We start from the raw sequence: 14,380 nt of genomic DNA on the forward strand, positions 1-14,380 counted from the left end.
GTAAATGAAAACCATCTAAGCAATAATCACTTAAAGTGGTAGGGATGCAAATAGACTACTTTCTAAAATTCGTCTTTGAAACATTTTTTAGTTTATTAAAACTATTTAATACATTAGGAGAAGTAGTTTGCACAAAAAATATTTTTTATTTTTTAAATAGAAAAATGTTAATTTTGACCCTTATAAATGATGTTTTTAAAACATGTTATCTTGATAAAACAAAAATAAAAATTGAAAATCCTTTTGCACATATGTTTTGTTATAATCCCAGTAGGCACAGCGACGTGATAAAAACGTGAATTTCACGTTATTTTGGCACGTGACATTTAGGTGACTTTTTGGTCCCCAATTCACGTGATTTATGGACGTGTTTTTCACGTTACTTTTGGCACGTGATATTTAGGTAACTTTTTGGTCCCCATGAACTGTCTAAAAGACGTGCTTTTTACGTTAATTTTGATTCGTAATATTCAAGTAATAATTATGCTTTATAAAAACGAAGTGTTTGGATTCGTGTATAGAAAAAAAACTCATCGTCGAGGAAATATTTAATACGTATTAAATTACATGGTTTTATTAGTCAGTATATTAGTTTTTGACATAATCATTTTGAATTTGTAATAAAAGTTGCACTTTTGTTAAAACATCCTCCTTATATCCAATAAGTAATAATTATAAAGTCATAGATTTGCAACTTACGAAGAGCACGATTCGATCCACAAAGAGCGCACTTCAAACTTAATCTAACGAATCAGTCGATATATTCTCCCATAAAAGCACGCTTCAAACATAATCTAACAAATCCGTCGATATTTTCTCCTATAAGAGCATGCATCAAACTTTATCTAATGAATCAGATTTAGCTAAAAATAAACAAATAAAATCTTAAACAATAATATGATTATTTAACAATTATCTTAACTCATTAACTTTTAAAACAAATCTTACTTGGTGAGTCGCTAACAATTGTGGGAACAAGACTTTCTAGTGTTGCTATCTGTTTTCTTTTATCTAAATCATTACATAATTTTAAGAAAACAATACTACATACAATAAAGAAAAATAAAAAAAGTCATTTGCCTTCTAATTTTATACTCTTATTGCTAAAAAATAAATAAGGATTTAATAAAAAAAGACATAACAAAAAAGTCGACAGATAAATAAAAAGAAGTGCAAAATAAAAAATACAAATCGATAGAAATATTGTTTATCTATATATATCTATATCTAATATCTGTCTATAGATAAATATATATCTATATATAAAGTTGATAACTGTTGCGCGTGATTAGAAAAAGACCTGTACTCACCTTATGTGATAACATCTGATTAATTAATTTGTTTTCTTTGTTTTCCATCTTCTTATATTTGCACTTGTTTCTGCATTAACTTGTCCATACATTAACTCACTAGATGCAAAGGTGACAGCCCACGAAGTTGCTTTAAATGAGTAATCTACAAAGTTTTGAACATTAAATGTAATTTTAGAATGCACACAGAAAAATTATAACAACTTTTAAAAATGTAATAGTTACCACATAACCACACAACATTATAGTGGGGATTTTATATCATGATTTTCCTACCCATGATGAGATTTTCACCTTGAGGCTCTTTTTGCTGTGGAAACATTCACCACGGCTAAGGAGCCTCATCTACCCCTAATTATATATAATATATAAAGTATAAAACTAAAAGTATGTATAATACAGTATTGTCAAATTAGGTCACCAATAAATACCGAGTGCTAAAAATTCAACTCAGAATCAAGTTGCATTCTCCAACAAGATATGAACCAAATTAAATTCTTGCTACAGGGTGCGATCACAAAAGAAGACGAAGAGAGGGAAAAGTGAATTTTCTCAAACTTTAAAAGTTAAAAGGTTATTGTGTCTTACTACAGAATGATATTCCTAGTCAATAATATTTTATACAGAACTTATCATTTGTCATGTAGTTTAATAAATTTAATATTAAATAAGTTATAATAACTTATTTATTATTAAAATAATTACATCGACAAATTTGACAATCTAAAATATTATATAATAGGGTAGAAAAAAAAGTATAACTTGTATTAGGGTTTGATCTTTTGCATGTTGCACTATGAGAATTATCTGCCATAACGTTACACGACTTTAAACTAAGCTTTGTAATATATTTATTAAACCTAAATTTATAAAACTTAGATATAAAATAATATAATATGTTTAGATAAAATATTATATATGTGACAATTTATTTTTGTCAAAAATGCATTGCGATGTTATAAGATATCTTATACTCTGATACTTTTTTTATTATTATAAAACTACAATGTAAAATAATTATATTATTATAAAAGTATAATAAAAAGTAATTACAATAATGAATATATAAACTACATATTTCATATAATCATTATATTTAAAAAATTGGGAAAATTGTTTGCGGAAAATATCCTGAAAAAATTCAGAATATTTTCCCCCTAATTTTTCCCTTAATTTTGCATTTAGCCAAGTTGATGACAATAATATATACTTTAACTTGCATATATGGAAAACTTTTCAGATATTTGGAAAAAGATAAATTTCAGAAAAATATCTGGTATTCCGGGAATATCCCCAAAAAAATAATCCCTGAAAATAAATTATAAAAAAATATTAAATAAAATAAAGAATATCTTTCCAAGTTTCTAATCATAGGTTTTTATTGAGAATAAAAAAAGTTCCAAAATACTCAATATTTTGGCAACATAACTTTCATGCTTCAAATCAAGTAAAATTGTAACCTGGACGAGGTCACCTAAAATATACATGACTGAAACGTGAAGAAGGAAACTGGGTAAGAGCATGCATCAAACTTTATCTAATGAATAAGTCGATATTTTCTCCAATAATAGCTAGCGACATCAAATTTAGCTAAAAAGAAACAAATAAAAACTTAAATAATATTATGATTATTAAATAATTATCTTAAATCACAAATTTTCAACACAAGTCTTACATGGTGAGTCGCCAACTGTTTTAACAACAACATTCTCTGGTGTTGCTATTTTTTTGATCTAAATCATGAAACAATTTTTAAAAAAGCAATGCTATATTTAAGAGAAACTTGCTTTACATATTAGAAGGTTGTCAACATTAAAAGATAAGTATAATGCAGTTTCAAATACAATAGCATCAACAATCATCTTTTTGTGGGGAAAACATTGAACATATCCGCGTTAATAACCTGTTTTATATTATATATATTAACAATAGTAATAACAGTCATATAATATATACAATAATAATTTCATAAATACAATTCAAATATATATATTAATCATATAATATTCAAATAATATAAAAAAATGAAATAAATAAGTATTAACCGTTTTTAACAAGTAAAGCACAAGATTAAGATGTCATATATTACAAAAAGATAAAGTATATAATAATAATATATACATATATCAATAATAAATAACATAACACATTTGTTTATTGATATTATCTTGGATAAATTCTTTGTTGATAAAAACCAAATAATAGAAGAAAATCTATTTTTGGTTTTTATCTAATCGACTCTTGAGCAATAATGTATGCAGAAGTTCTACAGACATTATTATTGCTCAAGAATCAAGAATAAGTTCTGCTAGAACTTATAATTTGTCCATGTAGCTTACTTAATTTGATATTAAATTCGTTATTTTGTACTAAATTAAGTAAGCAAAATGGACAAATTCGCCAGTCCAAAATATTATATCATAAAGTAGAAAAAAAAGCATACCTTGTATTTGACTTTAATCCTATTTATGTGGCAAATAGGGACGCTTGGTACTAATTTATTTAACTTAATTTGATGTAATTTGGATATCAGATATTACAACTTAATATATATTGCCAATATATAGTCCAATATATTTGGACTATTTAGTTCTGTTTTAAATGCATTGCGTTATAAGATATTATATAGACTAATTTTTTTTTTTAATTATGATTAAACTATAATAAAAATTAATTATATAATTATAACAGTAAAATAATTATAACTAACATTATGAATACAAAAACTATACTATAAAAAAATAAATAATATAATAAAAAATATTATTTCATATTTCTTATCACAGGTTTTTATTAAGCATGAAAAAAGTTCCGTTAGACGCGATATTTTGGCACGTAACTTTCACGTAAAATAGTAACCTGGACGAAGTCACCTAAAATACACGTGATTGAAACGTGACTAATACGTTGCGTGCCTACTGGGTTATACTCCGGATTACCCTTAGGATTTGTATAAATCATTTTACCCAAAGAGTTCAAGTTAAATGCTTTATTCTATCTCGATTTATCATGTTTTGAGTTATAGGAGGAATGCAAAAAATTAAAAACAGAGAAAAATGCAAAGCAAAAATAAAATGTTTAAAAATAAGTTATCTCCTCAGTAATAACCAGTTTGGTATGAATCTACTGATTCTTTTACACTCATTTTTATTAAAAATTGTTTTTTTCTGGCTCGCAATCCTTTTCTACGCTTTTTCTCTGTATTCGTGAACTTTTTATCCATGCGTGAATCATCTAACTTTGTTTCCACAGCCTTTGAAATTTTCCCTTGTTAGCCAAAGTGTTCTAAAATCTTCAGTATTCCTTTCCGCCCATCATTAAAATGAATAATAGCTGAATGTACAACCATTTCTAAGATTTCCCTGCCAACAAATACAGTTTTTTGTAAATTTTTGTAAATAATACAAAGTATAAAATTTTCAACAATACTGTTACAACTTATCAGCTTATTTATCTGTCTGAGTTATGATTGTGACTTTAAAATATAATATTTAGACTGCTAAAGACATATAGCAGATACACCTTAGTAAATGCTCAGAGTAAAATAAGGCATATATCATGAGAGGAAAATAAAAAATAAACTTCTGTTCATGGTAACTAGGGACGTTGCTATGGGCTGTGATGCTACCTAAGAGTGTTTTAAGGTGTAAATATGGACCAAGAAATATTTTTTATTGTTTCAAATGTTAATTGCATGAAAATAGATATATCAAAGGGTATAATTCCTCATTAAAAAAATATTGACAACATTTTTTTTTGTGATCATTTATTTGTATCCCTACCACCTTAAGTTATTATGGTCTAGGTGATTTCCATTTGCAATAAGTAATTTATATGGAAATGAATATCTTTTTACATACATACATATATTGATATAATAATAAAATACGTGAATAAATAAATAACAACGGATCAATAATTCAATTAAAGCATTGTTCGGTGAAAACGGAAATGTGATAAAAGACTCAAATCTGATAGTTAATGTACTTAAAAAGCAAGCATAAGTTCTCAGATATTTTTGTTTGAGAAAATAATGATTATTTGTCAGTATTTACGTCTAGAAGCATTAAAAAAATTGGATTTATATTATAATCTCCTGCAAAGGAGATTATAATATAATATACTGGAGTATTAAATTTTCAAAATGTTCAAAAAAAATAATATTTATGTACAAAATAAAAAAAATAACAACATTTATTTTTCAATAATTCTTTACGTTGAATGCAAATCGAAACAGTATTTCGGAACGGAGGGAGTATTATATATTTCAGTTCATCTTAAAATAAACGCGCATTACAAAAACCATCTCTAAAACAATGCCACCCATGGCGTACCAACCATAAACATGCTAATGTCTTTAAACTTTTGTGTAATTGAGTTTAACTTAGATATCTTACGTTTTATTTAACTAGGTTTATTAAATTAAAATTTTTTTCACGCAAAAACAATGCGGTCAACAACTTTAAAGTGCAAGTTAAATACGATAAAAAAAATAAAACAATTATACATTTACAGTTGACTCATGCTTTGAGTAACATTTCAAGGTTTATGTTTTAATGCTCCTGGAGTAATTAAGAAAAACCACATTGTGCCGTTCTAAATTACTTCGGGGGCATCAACTAAGAATTTTCATTTTAGAAAACCACTACAAAAAGCAATTAAAGATTTTTGCGTAGTTATTGACAATTTTGTTCCATTGAAATATTTTTAGTTTAAAACTTCCTTACGGTTTTAAGCTGTTTACTTAAAAATTAAAGCAATTGCGTCATAACAAAAAAATAATGCATCACAAATACGGAGTATAACTACAGTTAGACGTTAAAAAACAACCGCTAATAGTCGCCTGAAAAGCCGCAGATCACGTAGTTTAACATCTTAAAAATATAGCACCAAACGGATGACTGAGCGTCAAACATATATACATATGTATAAGTTGTACATATATACATAAATACATATGTATATGCATATACAACGAATGTGTTGAAATAAGATAGTTGAACGCAAAGTTTTCCATAAAAGCCACAACACCAAATAAAATAAAAGTAATTGCAGTTGAGTGTACTTAAATGTTTTAAGTATAGTATATTGTTAAAAACAAAAAAAAACAAAAAAATACATAATTCTTTTTTTGATACAAACTCATTTTTTTCAATTTTATTGTGTAGGCTGGTTTTGCGCTTTACCCTACAATTAAAAACAGCAATAAACCACGTGATTTAAGATTGTATGCTTTTTTAAAAAAGATCTTAGACCGGGTTGCATATTTTGAAACCCTATACAGGTTCAGAATAGATAAAAATACGAGCAATCTAATTTGCTGATTTTGATAGAGAGGCAAGTGCTCATTTGTTGAAAAATATATTTAAAATCCAAACAGATTATTGAAACAAATTTCATAGTAATGATAAACCAAGTTTATCAATACAAGTTTTGTGTTACTATCAACACAGGAAATTTATTTTATTTTAGTACTCTTCAGAGTATTTAAAAGGTATCAAAATCTATTTGTACAAGAGAATTTACACTCGTTAAAATCTCAAAATTTCAATAAAGTTTACCTTGGTGATGGAGATTTTATCTGTTGTTAATTTAAAGAAATGGAAAAAAAATGTATGTGTTGAAGTAAATTCGAAAAGATTTGTAAATACATACTCAAATACAATGTTTATATACAGTTGTACAGATTACTTGTAAAGTACTTTTGCATATAAAAATTATATGCAGTTCTACCAGACTACTTTATTTATAAATTGATTTATATGTTAATTATAAAGAGTTGAACATTAGAGTTTTTATATAAAGAAAATTTGTACTGATTTCAAAACTAGCTTAATGTTCCATGTCAATATATGAGCTCTGAGAAGATTTTGTTTTCATGCTTTGTTTCAACCATAGTTTTGAGGAGACTGATATACTTTTATATTTCATAACTCTAATAAAACATCGTCTTAAACCATTTAACACTTTTGAAAAATTTAGAAAAATTTTGTCAGGCTTCATTAATTTATATATAAATTATTATTTAAAAATTTAACAAAAGAAGTGAAATTTATGTTTGTCTACTGAACAGTAATTTTTTCCACAGTTACATATAAACACTGACATTAAAAGCAAGAAAAAGTATTGAAGTCAAATAAGCAAACCAAATAAAATGGATTATGGCATTTTTTGTATTGTAATAGTTGAAAAAAAAAAGATTGAAAAAAACCAAACTAAGTGGTTAAAATCAAATGTTTTAATAAAAGAAGAGTTATAAAAAAAAAAGAACAAAATTAGTCGTCATGCTGTGAATATTTTTTTTATTATTAAATGTGTATTGTATGTATAAACTCTTGAAATAATTAACTTGAATTTGCATGTGTGCAATTTTGCAAGATTTCTAAATATGTTTCTCATCAAATGTAATGTCCATGTTTTATAAAGCATCAATACACCAGACTACTGGCAAAGTACTTAAAGTATGCAAAGTATACATTTTAAGCTGAGACAGAGGTTGTTCTAAGTTCGTTACTGCATCTTTATACCAACTTGATAATTATAGATATTTAAAATTTAAAATTTTTGAAAAAAATTTTTTTTATAGATATTTTATCAAACTAGCGTACATGTTCCATTTAAATCTACGAACTCTGAAGAAGTTACTGTTTGACCTAAATTTTAAAAAGGCTGATAAGTTGTACGTTAATATTTTTCTTTACTTAAATTCAATAAAACATCATTCTTAAACCTTCAAACACTTTGTGAAAAATTAAAAAAAGTTTGTTCGGGTACTTTAACTTATATATTAATAGGATAAAAATTGTATATTAACAATCTATTGGAAAATTTAACAAAATAAGTGATATTTGTTTTTCTACTGACCATTTCTTTTGTACAGTTACATATAAGCGTTGATATTACAAGCTAGCAAAGAGTATTGAAGTTTAAAAACTTAACCAATTGAAGATGAATTATGGAAATTATTGTAATAAAATAAACTTCGTCAAAACAAGTTTTAATATTTGAAGAAGTTTTTGAAAAAAATTTATTAATATTACTTCAAGATAAAACATGACATGTCTCTATTTTTATATTATTATACAAGAGGTATTTACAGAAATTCAGAAAAAGTACACTCGATTATATTGGTTATACCAAAAAGATTACGTAATAAAACTATTCATAAAATTTGGAAATATAAAAGATAAATATTTCTGCTCTACAAAAATAAAAAAGTTTTTGTTTTCATTTTTTTTTTCTTCAGGAGTATATAATGTAAAATAAATTGATAGCAAAGTAAATGTAAGTTTATCAAACTTTGTTGCTTATTTAATATTATTTACCATCAGTTGCTATTAAAGCGTAAACATTTTTTACCAATTATTGAATACAATAACCAATATTTTGTACAGGTTAAAAGCTATATATCAACAAAGATGCGCTTTATATGTATTGATTTTTGAAATTGAAATTAACAACATGAACTTGAATATTAGCAATTTTTTTCGTTTCTACCTTTTTACACTTAGTTTTTCATATAAAGTGTGTTAAGTTAAGAGTTATTCCTTTTTGTAATGTATGCGGACATCAAGTTATAAATTTTTTCATATAGCTTATTATGCTACAATGCTTTGTAATCTTTTATTACTGTACATTACAAAAGGATATCTAAATCAGCTTATGCTCACAATTACCAAACATTTTATTTTGAGAGTGTTGCAAATTAACTGGGCTAGTTATAACAATCAATAAGCAATATCCTTAAACTTAAAATGTTTTAGTGACGTATACAATTTATATATGGGAATAATAAGGGTAATAATCTGAAAAGAAATTAGGTTATTTTTAAAAATATTTTTCTTGTTATATGAAAGGATTAATGGGAACTTATTTTGAAAAAACTTATATCAAGTTAATAATATTCAATAAACTGTTTTAAAAAATCTATCGTAGGAGAATCACAGCATAGACAAGTTTTACCATCTGATTTATAGTTTGTTACAATGGTTGTCATTTTTATAATTTAGAGTTATAAAAACTATTAGGAAAACAAACTAAATTTTTTAAATCTTTGTAGATAAACATTGTAAATTACAAAAGTTATGACCTTTTTAGTGCCCTCACGTGTGGGCAGGGGAGGGCAAGAGTTTTAGGGCTTTTTGTTCACAGGCCTCCGCCATCCCGATATTTTGCAAGGCCTTCTCATTTGGCATAGGTATAAACAAACTTAAGTTAGGAATTTGCACGATGTGTGAAAGTGTCCTATCTGGAACATCAAAAAATTCTGAGGGCGCACATGCATGTGTGTGCATAGAGGGAAACTATACCCTCTACTCCATATACCATACATTTTTTTATGTTGGCAAACTTGAATCTTTAGTCAGAATGTAACTTTTCTACTGATTAGCTGGTTAATTGTGATAAATTAGAAAATCGAAGTACGTACTTTTAAATTGAACTCTCCCCCCCCCCCCCATACGCTTTCGTACGCTTTTTGAAGACCTCCCCCCTCCCCTCTATGAGCGTACGTACTTTATAAACGACCCCTTAGTATTGATTTAAACTTACGCGCAAAAGCCTCTCTTTCAAAATCAGCGAATCAGATTGCGCATACCTCTGCCTATTCTGAGCCTCTATAGGGTTTCAAAATATGCGATCGGGTTAATAATAATAAAAAAAAGTTGCTTTTACTCAGCGTTTTTTGGAGTATTTGCTACGTGAATAAAAATTTGAGCAAAATCGCTCGAATTTTTTTCACATAAAGCTGAGCAATTTACTCCAAAAACACCGAATAATTGTTCAGCTTTACGTGAAAAAATATTTGAGCAAAATTTCTCAAATTTTTATTAACGTAAAGCTGAGCAATTACTGAGCAAAAGCAATTGCTTGTTTTTATTCACCCGGCCTATTTAGCTTAAGATCGTGAATTTTCGAGTGAAGACTCTTGTTATTTTGTAACTTATGAAATTGGACTAAACGAAGCAGTACCCTACTCAATGCAACTAAGGCATGGTACACGTTTTTCCAAACAAAAATATAAGTTATTTCAATTACAATAAATGTAAATTTTCATCAAAAAGTATGACATATTTGGTATGTATGGAAAAATTATTTTAACCACTATTATAATTTGGTAAAAGTAATACGACTTTAATAAACCGTCAAGCGTAGTTTTATTTAGAAAAGATGGAATTTTCAACATAAAGTAGCTTGGGGCTTGGCTATAGATAAGTCTTTGGATTTTATTTTTTCATAAAAGCACTTATCGGTGTTTGTTTTTAATGAATGTAACTTGACATTTATAATCAGACATTATTTAGCAAAATTACCCATGAAAAACCATTTTTTATGAAAATTTAAGTTATTTTTTTCAATACCACACGTAAATGAGTATGTTTAACAATAATGTCACGTTAGATTCAGATAAACTGTGGTAGTGTTAATTTTTCTACAATGGTCCTTTTTTCATAATAATCATAACTTTCAGCCCTATTCAAAAAAACTGCTTTCGGTATTTAGAATCATTTTTTGAAATTCTCGAGACTTATTCAACCATCTTGAAAAATTAATTTATTCCATTCAGAATCCGTAAACAAGTAAAAAACAGAGGCGTTTAAACTTTATAAACAAATTACTTTCATGTTCAAACTCGTTTCGTTTTTATATTAGTTGTAAACTTTAATTGACATTTGGTTTACTTAATTTTTATAACAATAATTTAAAAATAACACGAGTTACTTTTAACTTATTGTTATAAAAACAATTATAACTTTGAACACTAAATCGATACAAATAGCTATTACGGCTTCAGTAATGTATTAAAATAAATACTTTTTATTGTTTGCACAGTGCAAAATGAAATATATATTACATAATTCATTCCAAATGCTTTTAAAAGTAGCATATTTTTTTTAAATATATCAACATAAATGTAATAAATTGTAATTAGGTTTATAAATTATGTCAAACAAACACTTCAAGATATCTTTATAATTATATTGATATATCTCCTGCAAAACAGTATAACCGACGCTTCGGTTGTCTGTAATATTTTGCTATTATTTACGAATTCTTTATTTGCATAAATTAAATACCAATAAATAAAAAAATGTTCGGTTTGCCACTAACAACCAATCTGATTTGTTTAAAATTATCGGCTTTTTTTTACGAGTTTGTTTGTTCTATGCCTTAGTTGCATTGACTAATTCTTACACCATTTGTTACGTCCCAAAATTCTTTTTTAAATAAAAAGTAACTTAAAATTAAAAATTTGTAAACCGATTGCAATGTTCTTGAAAAAATCTTTTATATGACTATGCTATTAACACGTTTTCAATTAGTGACGTCACATTATTACATGTACATGTTTCCAGTTAGCGACGAGTGTGATCAAATTTTTCGTTTTTACTCCAAATATTAAAAAACATAATTTTAGTGTTAACAATATTAAGTTTTTTTTATCATGAACAACAGATATCAGATCAAAAGCCTATTGACAATAATTGCATAGCCTAATAATAGTTTAATGATAGCGGAAAACAAATATTGATTGCTTTGTTGTACGTCAATAACTTACGCAACAGAAATATGGAATATGTTCTTCGGTAACTGAAATCAACAACTTTTTGACTTGCATGTAAATTTTAATGTTCTCTAATTAATCGAAAAAATAAGTTTGAAATGAAAATTTCATATATAAAAACCCTGAGCCTTTTTAATTGTATCCGTATTTTTAATTATATATTTAATTTAAATATACATTTAATTGTAGTTCGTAATTTCATAATTTTAAAGTTGTTTAGGCACTAAATATAGTTTTCATACATTTTGAAAAACGTATGAAGAAACCCTACCCTAAGGAAGAAACCCGATTAGAAATCGGCTTGCGACTAGTTAGTATCATTTATAACAATAAATTCAGCAGTTTTGTTTCGAGGGTTGCAATAGTTACATTAAATATTGGACAAAAATATTTCTTTATAAGATAAATCAAGAAAGTATGGTGCTTGTTTGACCTAACTGAAATACTTTGACCTTACTGACTTTTTTTCAAAGGAAAACATTTGTACAAATAGTAAATTTATTATTTTGTAAAATCTTCAAAAAGATTAAAAAAAAACTACTTTCTAAGTAAAAGCTAATTTCAATTAAAAGCTAAATTCATCAAACAATCCCTTATCTAATTTCAGTGGTTATAAGTACTACATCTCTTGTCTTAAAAGTAGATGACTTTTCAACAATCTAAATTGCACCAGTTTTTCAAGGTGATAAAATATTTGGTTCTTTAAGTTAACTAAAAAAAGAACTACGGATTTTAGTAATTCAGTTAAAAAAGTAAAAAACATTTTTACCTTTAGATGACTTTTCTCACATTTTCAAAAAAAAAAAAAAGTTTCACGAGCTAATATTTCAGAAAAAGAAAGAACTTCGATAAGTTAAATTAGTTACATTAGAACCCTAATTTTTAGGATTTTGTCTTTTTCTTCAATAAAAGTCAAAGTTAAGTGTAACTAATGGAGATTTTATATAAATTAGGTATTTATTATATTTCTGATATCAATTTATTTCTGTTATCAATTTTTATATGTCTGATATCAATTAAAGTTTACATTTAAAAAAAATTAAGACTACACGATCTAAATATATACACAATGATCATTCAGATCATACTTGAAAAATCCGGAAATTATTTTGAAAAAAAACGGAATTTTCTTACAGCTCATAAGCTCATAATTTTTTGGAACTTCTCGTTTTTAGTATGACTTAATTTAACTTAATTTAGTATGAATAAAGCATGTTTCTTTTATGTCATTCTTTTTTTTTTTTTTGTTAATTTTTCTATAGCGAAAATATATTCAAATTTAAATTTATGAAAACGTTGTGAAAGTCAGGAAAGAAAAGAAGAAACAACAACGTTAATTTAAACTGGTCTTGAGAATATTGTGCTAATGGATGTAAAAAGTTTTTATAGTTGAGTGACCAGTGATTAAACAATATTGATTTATTTAACAGCTAATCCGAATAAGTTTTCAGGAAATTAAACAAATTAAATTCATAGTGGTGACAGATGAGCATATTTTTAAAATGAAAAATAAATAAACGATCGAACTGTTATTAAGTAACTTGACCTTTACAGTGAAATATTTTAAACTGTAATATCATCGGCAACAAAAGGGCATGCAAAGACATGGGATTCACAGTTTATTTTATCCATGGATTCTAATATATACTTTTACCGATATAAAAAGTTATCAAAGTAATTAGATTTAAACATTCTGCTGAAAATATTTGGCTTATTGTTGCAAAACACAAAATATATTGACATTTGGTTTACGATATGCAAATTTATCTTATTTAGAGTCATTGATATTTAACAAAAAAATTTTTTTTTTTTTCTTAAATTTTATATAAACAAAGCAACTAAAATAAACCTGTCGATGTAAACTTTAACATTTTACGTTACAAATATTACAAGCTAATAATGAATAAACCATAAATACTTAACGATAAATAGCAATATGTACACACCATATAATATTAAAATTTTAATATGTAAATTTTGTATGTTATATGCATAAAAAACTAATTTTCCTAAGAATTCGTCTATAAATTACGTCACGCTCTAGGGAAGGAGTGAATGGTTTTGTGACAACTCAACGGGATTTGTTATTAAAAAGATAAGATGTTTTGGCAATGGGTAAAAAACATTCAAATTAGCGAGACGTATTTATGGACAACCCTGAATATTTTATATAACGATATTCATTTTAAATGTTACTTTCATAAATAACCGTTAAATAAAATTGCAGAGCAATTAGTTTAATGTAAAATTTAGTAGCAATTAGTTTAATGTTTTTGGTATTTTTTAATTAAAGTAAGAAAAAGTTAATTGTAATAAGAATTTGCTCAAAGTTATTATGAGCGGTGATTGGTTTTTGTTACAAAAAAATGATAGTGATTACTTCTTTGATGAACAAGATTGTTTTTTGTTACAATGAGACCGGATTTTTTCTAGTTACTGCAAGAAGAACAATAAACTAAATTGCAATGGTATTATTGTCTCATTTTAAAGGGATTTATTGTTTCAT

At 26.1% G+C, this 14,380-nt stretch overlaps 1 long non-coding RNA gene across 5 annotated transcripts; it reads right to left on the reverse strand.

Annotated features, from left to right (window-relative positions):
• Positions 1-536: 536 nt before the first annotated feature.
• LOC136081856 (uncharacterized) lies at positions 537-4,786 on the reverse strand. Of its 5 annotated transcripts, none has more exons than XR_010639196.1 (5): positions 2,986-4,786; positions 2,073-2,900; positions 1,311-1,455; positions 949-1,011; positions 537-863 (listed from the first exon to the last, which is right to left on the reverse strand). It is a non-coding gene; the product is annotated as an uncharacterized LOC136081856 (long non-coding RNA). The 5 variants fall into 5 exon arrangements; XR_010639195.1 differs by having other exon boundaries at positions 1,536-2,900; positions 2,986-4,782; XR_010639194.1 differs by having other exon boundaries at positions 1,311-2,900; positions 2,986-3,043; positions 3,754-4,780.
• Between the last annotated feature and the right edge of the window lie 9,594 nt (positions 4,787-14,380).

This window comes from Hydra vulgaris, chromosome 06, assembly GCF_038396675.1.
Source record: "Hydra vulgaris chromosome 06, alternate assembly HydraT2T_AEP".
Classification (NCBI taxonomy): domain Eukaryota; kingdom Metazoa; phylum Cnidaria; class Hydrozoa; order Anthoathecata; family Hydridae; genus Hydra; species Hydra vulgaris.